Raw genomic sequence first — 13,870 nt, forward strand, 5'->3', positions numbered from 1 at the left:
ATTCTATTTTCAGGTTGTAGTTTTTCCTTACCTTCAATCTGACAAGATCATCTAAATCCGTGTCTCCCTTAAATAAACAATTTGGTCAGTTAGCCCATCCTAGGGTCACCACTTCTCCAGATTATTAAAGAGAAATTAATTTAACAAACACATGTCTTCTTATCAGATACAATACTGTCCCTTCCTAAAGAAGCATTCCAAGCAAGATTCCTTTAGAGCAACCACATAAATTAGCACTGGCACTTGAAGTTGTAAATCAAGAAGCATTTTTTGGTAAAAGTTCTAGCCAATGGCTACTTCCACGTGGCTTCTCTGAGATTTGCCAGTATTTCCAGAAGGAAGGAAGCAACTGTATGAAATTTGATCTCCATAGTTGGACTTCGTCATCACTTCGTCACTGGCTACCCTTCCCCACTGCTATCCTTTCATGAAAGTCAAAAGTTTCTTTCTCATCCCAAAGCCTTCTGGAGATTCCTGTCTTATGAACTATGAAAATGTATGTTACTGGACAAGTACATATTTCATTTGAAATCCCATCTCTGTTTTAATAAATGCATTATTCCTAATATAATACCACATATACTGGACATGTTTGTCTGGATCAGACTTATTTTTTTCCCAAAGGCTGTAGGACAAGAGACATTTAAAATTTAAGTAGGCCAGGTTTCAGAAGATGAAAGGGATTTGGTTTTAAAAGGTTACTAAGAAAGCTATTAGTAGAACAATTTCAAAGGTGGCTACTCCGTGGACATTTCTGTATTTTTATTGGGTACAAATTGGACAATGGAAAGCATTTAATTGACAAGTTGGGGGGAATACAAATAAGTGTGAATTTTATGCTTAGCTAATAAGCATACAAAACAAATTATGTGAAAATTTTGTCTAAAGAAGAATGGAATATAATTTCAAGAAACTCTCTAAGTGACTCAAGGGATATTAATGACCACACGGAAAAGTGGGAAGTAAATGTAACATGTAGCAGAGCAGGGTTGGAGTCAGACACTCATACCACGGATAACTATTTGTCATTTTCCCCGTGACCCCATAGCTCTCCAAGCTCCTACATAGAAGAGAGTTTCTGTGTGGAGTAGCAATAGCCATGTTTTCACCAACTCTGAAACAATCCAATTTGAATCTACCCTTCATGAAGAGGGCTGCCTATTCTCTAATAACAGAAGTTTCCCCCTTCTTTCCTCTTCTAAGTCCTGTGCTCAGGCTTAAAGCCACAGGAAAGAATCAACTGATACCATTCAGGCAATAGTTTCTAGCAAAATCTGACTCCTCCCTATGCCACGTGTCATTTAAGGCAATCAGTGCGTCACTGAGACCTACAAAGGTCCTGGCTACTCATCACTCCTGCTCTTCCCTGAGCAGCCCTTTGCTCCTCTCACTTCACTTCCAAGCCCTTTTAGGATCAGCCTGCTTGAGACTGCTCCTGACAGCTGTGTATGGCACAGCTTCCTTCCCTACTACACCTGCCTTCCCGCATTACACCTCTCCAAGGCATTAGCTCACATCGATAATCACTGAGCAGATCTGCTCTGCTGCCAGCTATGCAGGGACAGGACTGAGTAGGAATCAATATATCCCAGGACCAACTAGAAGACAAGCGACATCAACATTTCTGCCCTTTGAGAGAGTCAGGACACTGGGAAACAGAGACAAAGGGGCTGAGGGAGGGGGGTTGAATCAGTCTGGGCTCAGTAGGGTGTGCTTGTGGAGTGCCAGCCCTGAAGTTATTGCTCTTTCAAAGTCAGATAAAAAAATAACATGAGATAATTTGTTCAATTTAGTCCATCTTCTCCATAGGGAAGAGAAAAGTGGAAACAGCTTTGCCAACATGGCAAGTTCAGCCAGTAAACTGGGTTCTCCATGGCTTTGATCTGAAAGAGCCTGTATAGCCACGGTGTTGGCAGTTTTGTCACACTTAGAGCTGGAGGGCAATCACTGGGGCTGTCCTCGGGGGAGTGGCCTGGGCTACCATATTGGAAGCAACAGGATGGTCCATTGGTTGTTTTAGCTGGGGTTTTATGCTAGGAACTTAATTACTAAGCATAAAGAGGAAGATTTCCTCAGCTCTCATGATCCACCATATGAAGGCGATTTGTTAGAAGAAAAAAAAAGACATTTAATGACCTCTCTTTAGGGTCTCTTAGACCCACATCATCCTCCACATCTAGGTGAGAGGCTCCCTTCAGATGAATGGACTAAAGCCTAGGATTATAACCAATCACGTCCCTCAACTCTCCCTCCTCCTGTTCCTCACAACTTAATTAATGCCATAACCAACAGCCCTGTTGCCTAATCCAGGAAACTCAAACCCTACTTTGTCTCTACAACTAGCACCTCCTATTCAATCTATCACAAAATCCTATTGAATCTGCCTTCTAAACATCATCCTTGTTTCAACTCTAGCTTGGGCCACCATCGTCTCCTGTCCATTCTGCACAGGTCCAGAGAAGTATACTCTCAAAATGTAAACAGAATTATGTCGCCCTCTTCCAGATTAAAATCTATCAATTCCTTTTCACTGGTTGTCATTAGGATAGTCTAAACTCCTGACTCTTGCCAGCAAGGCTCTTCATGGTCCAGCTTTTGCTAGTGTTTCAGATCACATCTCCTTGTATTTACATTTCATCCCTCCACATACCAGTCCACCTCACCCACACAAACACATATGCAAACACATAATACACTCCATGACTTAGCCATATTAAATATTCAGCTCTTTGAATGAGTCACACTTTTTCCCTTACCTTGCTGAATACTTTACCCTTACCTTATAGGATACTCTTCCTCCTACTCATTAGTACTTACCTTACAAGTCAGTTCCTCTGGGAAGCTTTCCGTGAACAACCGACCTGTATCTTCTTAGTTTTTAGAGAAGTTTGGTGCAAGATATAACTATGACTGCTGATTGCATTCAGATGCATTTAATTTTAGTAGCATCTCCTATTTGCATATTTACCTGGTAAGTAACCATGGAACACAAATGACCTTTTATTCTTGTCCCTTGTGTCCTCAGCATAACCCTCTTAAATAATTCTGCCTTCCTGGGAAATGTGGTGTACTATAAACTTTCGCTGTGCAAACTTAGGCACTTTACAGGGCTGTGCAGCAACTGATTATGCATTCTTTGTATAAAACATTTAATTGACTCAAATTGCAAAACAGAAGAGATGTGTATTTGACGGCAACTATCTACAAAAGGAGTAATACATTTGCCACCAGATGATCATAATTGCACTTCACAAAAACTGGAAGATTTCACCATTATGTATTTTTGTCATTTTTAAAAGCCTCTTTGGTAAACACAGCCTCTGGCCTTGCGGTCTTCACTAGCTATCTCCATTTGATTGTGATTGTTCATCTTCATTAGGAGCTTCACCTGTAATTGAGTGTATTCAAGAGAAAACCTGGTGGGTATTTTAACACAACTTGCAGTTGCTTTCATGCTCCAAATCAGAGATTCTATCCTGTTGATTTTGCTCATTCCTAAGTTATTTCTTTGACTTGGCCACTTGAATAAATTCTTATATTTGGATCCATCCTAAACGGAAGCCTGGTATTCAAGATATTATTTGATCAATATCTTAAGAGTTTAATGGCCTTCATTTATTCTCCTCCATTTCAGTTTTACAGGTGTGTTTTAAACTTCAAAGGCCTTCCAAGTAACTCAGATGTACTATAACTTCTCCTATCATCTGAAAAAGATGGCCCGCTCACTGAGGTTTGGAAATATTTTGCTCTATAGAGACTCAAAGATACATGTTAGGCTCTTTCAAGATGCACAAAAGAGACGTGCTCAGGTTACTTGTAAAAGGTCATGGGATTTGTTGTACATGTTTATTAACCAGAGTTCTTTTCATCCTCTCTTCATTATGGTAGAGGCTCCCCTATCAACCTCACTCCCTGGACTCTCTTTCCCTCATTCAAATAACAAGGCTCATGGCATTCACTGCCTCAAGGGAGGGTTACTGCAGTAAAAAGTAAAGAAAAATAAAGTCTGACTGGGTAGAGTTTCAAGGTTCTGGTATCCTGAGAAGAGCCAGAAATCAAATACATGAAAAAGCAAAAGGAATAAGAACTACTGCCCCTTCCCCTGCGTATACATCAAGATCACCTTGGCTTCCCAAGGGTGGGGAAAGAAGGGTGCTGAGGGAAGGAACCAAAGGAAAGGGACATGTACAGGTTTGCAATGAGAAGGGGCTTGGAGTGACCATGAGGCAGTAGTGACATCAGGTCCCTGGGTTGCCTGGCCTCTCCTCCTTCAATATCCCCTGTATTGCCAGCAGCAAGCAGCTTCTGGGAACTGCTCACCTCTGCAGACTGTCTAGTCCTTACCTGCAAGCAATGCACCCCACTTCTCTAAAGAACTGTGCTGTCTCTCCTTCCCATATTGCACCCCACAAAACCTCCTGTGACAGCAGGCATCCTCAGTGAACCTCTGGGAGTACAATGCCAGTCTGGCCCCAGATGTTGTCAGTCTCAACAACCTACCCAGTTTCAATAAGCCTCAAAGAAGGACAGGGAATTGGATACCCCGTGGGGAACAAGTAGGATGAAAAGAAACGTCCCTGCACCTGTACGCGGATGCAACTGGGCTTAAGCTTCCTCAAACCCCACTTCCTTCTCACCCTCGGCCCCTGAACCAAGAAATGGTAAAACACACTATTAAATAAGAATTCACAGGAAAGCCAGGAAGTCAGCAAATCATCCCAATTAAGCCCAGACAAACCTCACAGAGGCCAGAATATCATTCAAGACACAATGCCACCAAGAGCAGCCACGAAACCATCTTGTCCCCTCAGCAGCTAACTTCTGCTGTTGCCCTCTCAGGTGCTGCACAAGAGTGGGTGATGCAGCTTCTCTCCCTGTAGCTGAGTCTCTAATTGGTCTCCCCCTGCTATAACCAACTAATGCCAAGAGTCTGAAGTTCAAAGCCACTCAAGTGACAAAGTGGCAGGGTTGGCCGCTTAGCTCATGAAGAGCTGAAATGAACACTAGGGCCACACTCTCTTTAGGTCACATGTCAGCCTATGAGTCAACTGCCATTGGAGAGAACACCAGTTACTGGTCAAGTCCAGTGAAACCAAACCCAGAAGAAGGACTGTGGTGTGTTGACTATGCTGAAACTTCACAGAAAGAAACAGAGTAACTGTCAGGTGCTTTACATACCAGGCTAGGAAAGGATGTTAGGATTAAAATGCTGTCTGCATTTCAGTTCCTAGGACCCAAAAGCCAGAGGTGAAGTAATCCAGCTGATGTCACACAACTCATCTGGAATAAAAAAACAGGTTTTATTGTAGAACTCAAAGTATACAGTACACGTATAAAATGAGGGGCATACATAACACTTGTCAAGTTTGCCAAAATTCCAATGCCTTTTTTTTTCTGATGTGTCCAGATAGAGATGTGGCAGCATTGCCCATGCAGAAGGCACAATACCTGAAAAGCAGATGACTTGGTTCTCAAATGCAACCAAGAATGCATTTAGGAGGCCAAGGCAGGAAGATTGCTTGAACCCAGGAGTTCAAGATCAGTCTAAGCAACGTAGTGAGTCCCTGTCTCTACAGAAAAAAAAAAAAAAAAAAAAAAAGCTGTGCATGGTAGTGTGCACATAGGTAGTCCCAACTACTTAAGAAGACGAGGTAGGAGGATTGCTTGAGCCCAGGAAGTTTGGGCTGCAGTGAGCCATGATGGCAATGCTGCACTCCAGCCTAAGCAGCAGAGCAAGACTCTGTCTCAAAAAAAAAAAACAACAACAACAACAACAATGCATTAAGGAACAAGGGCTAACTCTCCTGGACTAGAAGGTTTGTAAGTCCTTGAGCCTAGCCAGCAGTATCTCTCTCCCACAGGGTAGGAAAGAGAATACAAAGGCTGCGGCTGCTCCACGAGCCAAAATCACTACTGTCTAGGCCCATGTGCATTTGTGGCATGGGCTGAATACTGGAGGCCCTTGGACTTTGCAAAGTGCCTCATGTCTATGCAATGCTCTCTTCAGTTGCCTTTTCTGTACTGGCAAAAGACTGGTTACATTCGTGCCCAAGGATATGAACTTGAGCTATTCCAGATGTTTTACAACCATTTCTGTGATAACTCCATGAACACACACCCAAAAGTCATAGATTCTGTACAATTGCGTACTATACATAATAAGGCTTTGGGGATAGTCTTGGGACAAAATCTATGGAACTTTGTCACTAAAGCCCTAAGAAAAACAATAACAACTCTCACAAATATACAGTCACAGTTAACTTTCTATTGGCATTAGCACTCAATGCCACAGTTTATCATTTGCAATCTTAACCTGAAACTTCTGCTTCCTCCTCCTTAATGAAATAAGCTCTTGAAGGCATGATGTGCTTCTAATAGAGACCAGTGTCATCAAAACCAAAAACTATATCCTTTGTTTTAATACAGAAAGAATTTTTCTTTTTTGAGATGGAGTCTTGCTCTGTTGCCCAGGCTGGAGTGCAGTGGCCCAATCTCGGCTCACTGCAAGCTCCACCTCCCGGGTTCACACCATTCTCCTGCCTCAGCCTCCCAAGTAGCTGGGACTACAGGCACCCGCCACCAAACCTGGCTAATTTTTTTGTATTTTCAGTAGAGGCAGTGTTTCATCGTATTAGCTAGGATGGTCTCGATCTCCTGACCTCATGATCCACCCGCCTCGGCCTCCCAAAGTGCTGGGATTACAGGCGTGAGCCACTGTGCCTGGCCTACAGAAAGAAATTTTTTTAGTCTTTTTATCTACACCCTCAGCTTCCTCAGATAGCTTAACACATTGAAAAATATCACAGTTCTTAAAGCCAGTAAATCAGCCATGGTATTAAAAATAGACCAAAAGAGTAGAATGGATTCATCTCTTTGCACTTTCTATTAAGATATGCATTAGGTCTCTCAAATTAAAATCAGAGCAGAAATTCTCCAAAGCTGGCAACCAGAAATGCAGGTAAAATCTAGATAAAGGAATAAGCATCCCCAGAGTTTTTATCTCATTTAAAAAAAAAAGACAAGGATGAGGGAGGTGAAAGGAGATGGGATCATCTGGGATCTGACAGTCACATGAACACTGATGGTGAGGAGGTGAAGATGAGGACTTTAGTAAAGGAATAATGTTCTCATCATAAATTCAAACTCTTTTCATGCTGTTTCTTGCCCTTGTTCCTTGTCAAACCACCTCCTATGCCTCTGTGGTACACATCCCCTATAAAAATGACTGATCCAGTCTAACCCATCAGGCACGCATAGGTCAGCACCATGTGAGAAACTCCCTCGGGTGCTATCTCAGCACCAAGGAGAGCTCCAGGCCAATTGCGATAGTAGGCCATTTGTGCTTTTCCTTCTGAGCAACTAAGGAAAATCCAGTCCATCTCACTCCTTCACTTAGCTTTTGGTGTGCATGTACTCCAGGAGGATTTCAATTTTATATCTCAATAACTTATGTCATTCCTCTCCCAGATTAGGTAGGTCCCATCCCACTGCGTTTCACCAGAATGCTATTCCAAAATGTGGTCTGGATCCAGGCTAGGGTAAAACAAAAGAATTCAATTTAGAGGAACAATGAAAGTGTAATGTCTAACTGAGAATGGAAGTGATGGTGGCCCATGTGTGCCCTGTGTATGTTTGTGTTAGTGTGTATGCATGTGTGTATGTAAAATCAATCCTCCACTCACAAAAGTCATTTTATGGGGATAAAACTATTCACCTTTCATCTAACAATTTGAAATTAAGATATTATTAATTATACACTAGGCAGGTTTTCTCTCAGTTGAAAACATGAGCAATTTACATTATAATACAAGCACACTCACGTTAGCTTTCCATCTTACTTGTATCGACTCCTATTTATTTCTTCATGAGACTTGTTTTTTTCTTCCCCTTCAAAAAAAGAGAACTTGAAAATAAAATAATGGCATAACAGAAAATAAGCTGTGATTTAGGTTGCCTTTTTATCTTCTTTTATTTCAAAAGAATGATCTGGAACAAGGAATATTTTTGTGAGGTAAAACAGATGATCCTCTAAGAGGACTGCACAGTCTGTGAGTATTATTGATTTTTCTTCCTAAGTCATTTCAGCGATACAATCTTGAGCTGAGTGACCATCGATAGTAAATGATTTCCAGCCAGACACTCAATCGTCAGACCTGCTTCTCTCAAAGGTTTAGCACTTCTGGTGAAAATACATACATGGATTCTGAAGCAGTAATATTGTGTGATAGAAAATGTCAACTTCAGAGGATTTTTACTTATTATAATAAGCCCTATAACTGGAATTACAAACAAGAAAGTGAAAAGGAAACCACAGTTTCTGCTAGTTTTTTTAAAAATGTTTTTCTTCAAGGTTTGGGAAATTACAATAAGTAACTAGATCTATTGCTTCCTAAACCTTAAAGCCAAAAAGGAACAATTTAAATCACTCAAGATCAAGATCTCTTGTATCAAAGAATGTATAATGAGACTACATGTCAACGTCATGAGTAGCAGCACCACCACCTTGAGACATCAATGATGTAATGATGCATGGGTAATAGGGTTCAAGGGACATTTTCTCCAATCCCTGGCAAGCTCCTGCTGAAGCTCCAACCTAAACCATATTCAAGCCAAAAGCTTTGAAGAATTCAACACCAGTCTTTTTCTTGAGTTCTATAAAATGCTAAGAGTCTGACCACGAAATTCAAGTTTCAACACAGCTCTTGGAAACCCAGTTACAAAAGTCCAAACCTTCATCCTTCAGGCTGAATGTATAATTTCCCAACCATACTTGTATCGACTCCTATTTATTTCTTCATGAGACTTGTTTTTTTCTCCCTGCTCAAAAAAAGAGAGACTTGAAAATAAAATAATGGCATAACAGAAAATAAGCTGTGATTTAGGTTGCCTTTTTATCTTCTTTTACTTCAAAAGAATGATCTGGAACAAGGAATACTTTTGTGATGGAAAACAGATGATCCTCTAAGAGGACTCTCATTGGGGTTTCTCTCTCTCTCTATCTCTATCTCTCTCCCCGCTCTTCTTCCCACTTCCACCACCACCCCCTCATTACCTCAATCCTTCGGGCCAAGATGATTCTGCCCAAGCTTATGTAAGTCCTTGGAAAATCAGAGTGCCTGTGAGCTACAATGGATCCACCTAATGAAAAAATAACACTCAACTAGATAAAAATGGAGACACTTTAAGAACACAACTTGAGGTTCTAGTGGGTTCTCCCAAGATCTTCTGCAGAAAGAGTAGCATTTAAATGCTTAATCAAAGTCATTTAGCAGGGAGTAAGAAAACTCAACAGGATGCCCTGCCAGTGTCATTTTCCCTGAAAACCCTACAGTGTTAAGCTTTGTCACCTGCATAAGTAGCATTTCCACAGTTTCATGGGCTTACACATTTGGCCAACTAACCCACATCCACTAACCAAGTAGATATGCATTAAATTTGCCAGTTTCAAACCACTCATCATCTGCTATCTAGCTGATCAATTTGAATTACCACTAACTTCACTATAATTCTGTCTCTAATTATAATGATGCTGAAAGGCTTTGAAAATTGTCTTGACTTCTTTAGCACTTACAGCTTTAACTTTCCAAATCCCAACTGTGAGAGTCTGTCCCCCCACAGAAAAGGCCTATGGAAAATAAAGGAAAGATAGAAGCAATGAAATTGGATACATTTTCAAAACTCAAAGACTGGTTTGGTTTGGAAAGTCTGTTTCTCTCTTTTCTGAAACACAGAAGAGCCAACAAACAAACAAACAATCAGGCTGGTCAATTTATTGTAAACTGGAGGTAGTGTATAGGGATTGACAGAGGTGCTTGGCTGGAATGATGGACAACATGGAGGGGTGCTCAGGGACGCAATCAATAGATTACCTCCTATTCCCATTTGTGGTAATTGTCATATAATAGCTTGTTTAAGTCTTCTCGCAGGCCTTAATTGCAGACTGGGTTCTCACCTTTGAACTATAATCCTCTAGTTTTAATTGTAAACAATAAATTGTCTTTCAAATGTTTTTGCTTTTCTTTGCCTCCATCCTCTCAAAACTGAATCCGCCTCAGCTTGACATCTAACAGAAGGTGCAGTGGTGAGAAGGAGAGAAGCCAGCGCAGACTTTGGAAGTCACCTCTGAGCTGAGCTTCAGTGACTAAGACACACCGACAGAAGGACCTAGAAAACGTGGCATCGACAAGCAGTAGCTAGTTCACCAACCCCGAGCGGCCAGTTTCACTCTGACCTAACTTTCTCTCCACCCTCATCCTCTCCTGTTTAAAGGCCTCTGGGGGAAGGCACTATTGGCCATTTAAACAATAAGTTTCTTAGAGCTTGTGCCAGATATTTCTTTTTAATTGCTTAAAGGCCTCGAGAAATAAATGTTACACCACTGAGGTCCTTCAACTTGTTCTCATATGAGTCAAGAGCAGATCTCTCCCTTTGCTGGGTACCCTTCCTATGTATTCCTTTGTATATCATTCAGAGTCATTAATCACTCCAGCAGCAGCTCCTTCTCATAGGATATGTGGGAAATGATAATGTTTTATGTGAGTAATTAATCCTGTGGCAGATGTGGAGTTTCCAAGACTACTACCATTAGCACATTGACAGGCTTCCGAACACATCTTCCAGCACTGGTTAGTAATGATTTTAATATGCTAATACTATGTTACTCATAAACAAGAAACATTCAGGCCTTAAGTTTTACATAAGTGCTATTATTTGCAGAGGCTTTCTTTCCAGAGAAGACTGGTGATGAGGTTTTTATATTCTTAATGCTGCTGTTGAATAAACAGTGTCCAATTAACATACCAGCTGGAAGCACCCCATTCCTCAGTTCTGTTTCTTCCTATAATATTCAACGTTTATTTGTAAAGCGAATACAATAATTCAGAGTGAAACTAACAGCCATTTGGGGAAGAGAAAACAGGAGTTCTGCGCATTATTTTTCTAACAATGTGGCTTTCGGTCTTGGATATTATAAAAATGACTAACAGAGCTACAAAAGAAAATGCAGGAAAAATACTGGCTGTATTTAATAATTTAAAAACATTTCTTAAAAATGCAAAGCTGTTGTATGCCCCGTACTCGCTTTGCCTGGTATTTTGTCACAGGGTAAGCTTGTGGTCTTAGACTCGCTACTTATCCAGAGCTGACACAGTTCACAGTCTGAAGCCTGCTTTATTATTTCTCCCTAGTTTAGGTAAGGTAATAATCCCCAGAGAATCACAGTACCTTCTGTCTACGTTTCTTCTTGTCACATTTTCTCCTTAAAGATGTTTTAGTATAATAATGAATTGCTATCCATAGTAAAGGTGCTTCATCATAATTTTGCTTCATGCTGAATTCGTCAACGGCCGCAGTCGTTGATGGGCAGTCTGTAACAGCAACAAAACAGAGTTGCCACAGAACTGACTCAAGGTCAAACCCTCAGTGTTGGGAAGTACAAAAACACTGCCTCTCAGGGAACGCTGTTTCTTACTGTTTCGTGTTTAACACGATAAAAGGAAAGGAAACCAGGCATAAGAAAGACTTTTTGTAACAAATCGTTTTTTTTTTTTAAATAAACATTTTAATCAAACAAATTGGGAAACAATTTTCCTGTGGGTTTAGACAGAGCCCCAAAATGGGAGGGCAGAGGGTACCTCAAGAAACTAAAGGAATGGATTCCAGCATGGTCAGCTCGTGACAGTCATTCCTGTTAGGCTAGCACCTGCAAATGAGAGTTTTATTGGAAACTTCTCTTCAGCCCAACGTCCCACACAAACAAGAGGGTTTTGTTTGTTTTATTTGTTTAGGCCGCTATGTTATGTTCCATGAACAAAATGATCTTTTAGAAATATCATGGAGGCCAATCTAATTTTTTTTTTTCTTTTTTTTTTTTTTTTTTGGAGACAGTCTTCCTCTGTTGCCCAGGCTGGAGTGCAGTGGCGTGATCTCGGCTCACTGCAACCCTCCGCCTCCCAGGTTCAAGCGATTCTCCTGCCTCAGCCTCCTGAGTAGCTGGGATTACAGGCGCACACCACTATGCCTAGCTAATTTTTGTATTTTTAGTGAAGATGAGGTTTTGCCATGTTGGCTGGTCTCCAACTCCTGACCTCAAATGATCTGCGTGCCTTGGCCTCCCTAAGTGCTGGGATTACAGGCCTGAGCCAACGCGCCCAGTCAATCATTTAGATAAACTGCAGAACAATGCTTCAGGCCAACACAAAGAAGAGTCCTGCTCCTTCCCAGGGAAACAGCTAGGAGATAGTGTCACACAGGCAAGGTATTCCTTTCTGCTGACTACAGATCCTGGAAGATCCTCCTCTCTCTTATCCCTATGTCCTTTGTCTTTTACTTCAAGGAAATGACCGTCTATGAGTATATTCCATGGCCCAAGCACTCTCCACCCTGATTCAATCCTCAGAGCAACCTATGAGACAGGAATCATTTGCTTCATTTCAGATGAGCCACAGCAAGGAAAATTAAATTGTTCCAGGCCCAGAGATTCAAATCCAGTTTTGTCTGGCTCCAGACTCTGCTTTCATTATTTCCTCTTCTCATCTTCCCAGCGCCAACTGTATTTCCTAGAAACTATTCTTGAGACTACAGTATGATCATATTATTCCTGCCTTGGAGGAAGTCAAAATTTAGCGAACAATTTAGAAGTTTATTCTTGATATTATCAAAGAACATTTTCACCATATGGAGTATTTGTAAAAGAGTCCATTTAAATTGAAACCTTCATTGGTATAACCAAAATTTCAAAACTAGAGTCAACTTCAAAGTTTGGATTTTTTTTCCCTCTTGTTTTTAATAATTCTTCTCCTGAACAAAGTGAGATGCCTGTGTAATGAGATAACAGGAGCATTCCCCCAAAACAGGTAGAAATCTTCTGATCAAATTAATTGGTTTTAGTGACTTAACTATAAGCGTATCTCAAAGATTGAACTATTGCTACATGTTATACACCTAAAAGAACGTAAGATGCCTGAATTACATTAGACCCTCTACACAGTTAGTTCATGCCTTTAAAAATTCTTTTCATTTCATAGGTCTCATGTGGATCCTGTGGGCTTATGTGAGACCTACACTCCTCTTCCTCCATTGGTCTATAAAAGGCAGGAGGCATTGTTTTTCAGTGCCATGAGCTTTAGAAAATGTACAGTCATGATCCCAAGATGATGTTTTTAAATTCTTTCAATCATCCTCTTCTTAGCACCCTCAAATGTCCTTAGTATGCTGCTTCCTTAATTTAACAAATGATTATTGTGTACCCGCAATGTGCTAGGCAATGTGCTAAGAAAGCATGATGAATAAAGCTGACAAGGTACTTACCCTGGTAGAGTTTATATTCTTTTTTTTTTTTTTTTTTTTTTTTTTACGACAGGGTCTTGCCCTGTTGCCCAGGTTGGAATACAGTAGTGTGATAATGACTACTGTAGCCTCAACTTCTTGGACTCAAGCGATCCTCCTGCCTCAGCTTCCCAAGAAGCTGGGACTACAGGCACACACCACCATATCCAGCTACTTTGTTTATTTTTTATAGAGACGGGGGTCTCCCTAGTTTGTCCAGGCTGGTCTCAAACTTCTGAACTCTAGCAGTCCACCCACCTCAGCCTCCCAAAATGCTAGAATTACAGGCAAGAGTCACTCGGCCCAGCCTAGTTTATGTTCTATACTGGCAAATATTTTTTAGTATTTTTTAGTAAAGAGTAAGATAGTAATTATTTTAGGCTTTGTCGATCATACAGTCTCCAAGGCAATGACTTGATTTTGCTATTGCAGCACAACAGCATCCATAGACAATACATAATTTAGGAAGACAGCAGTGTTCCAATGAAAGGTTATTTGTAAAAACAAGCAGTGGGCCAGACTTGGTCTGTGGACCATAACTTAC

This window comes from Papio anubis, chromosome 5 (genome assembly GCF_008728515.1).
Source record: "Papio anubis isolate 15944 chromosome 5, Panubis1.0, whole genome shotgun sequence".
NCBI lineage: Eukaryota > Metazoa > Chordata > Mammalia > Primates > Cercopithecidae > Papio > Papio anubis.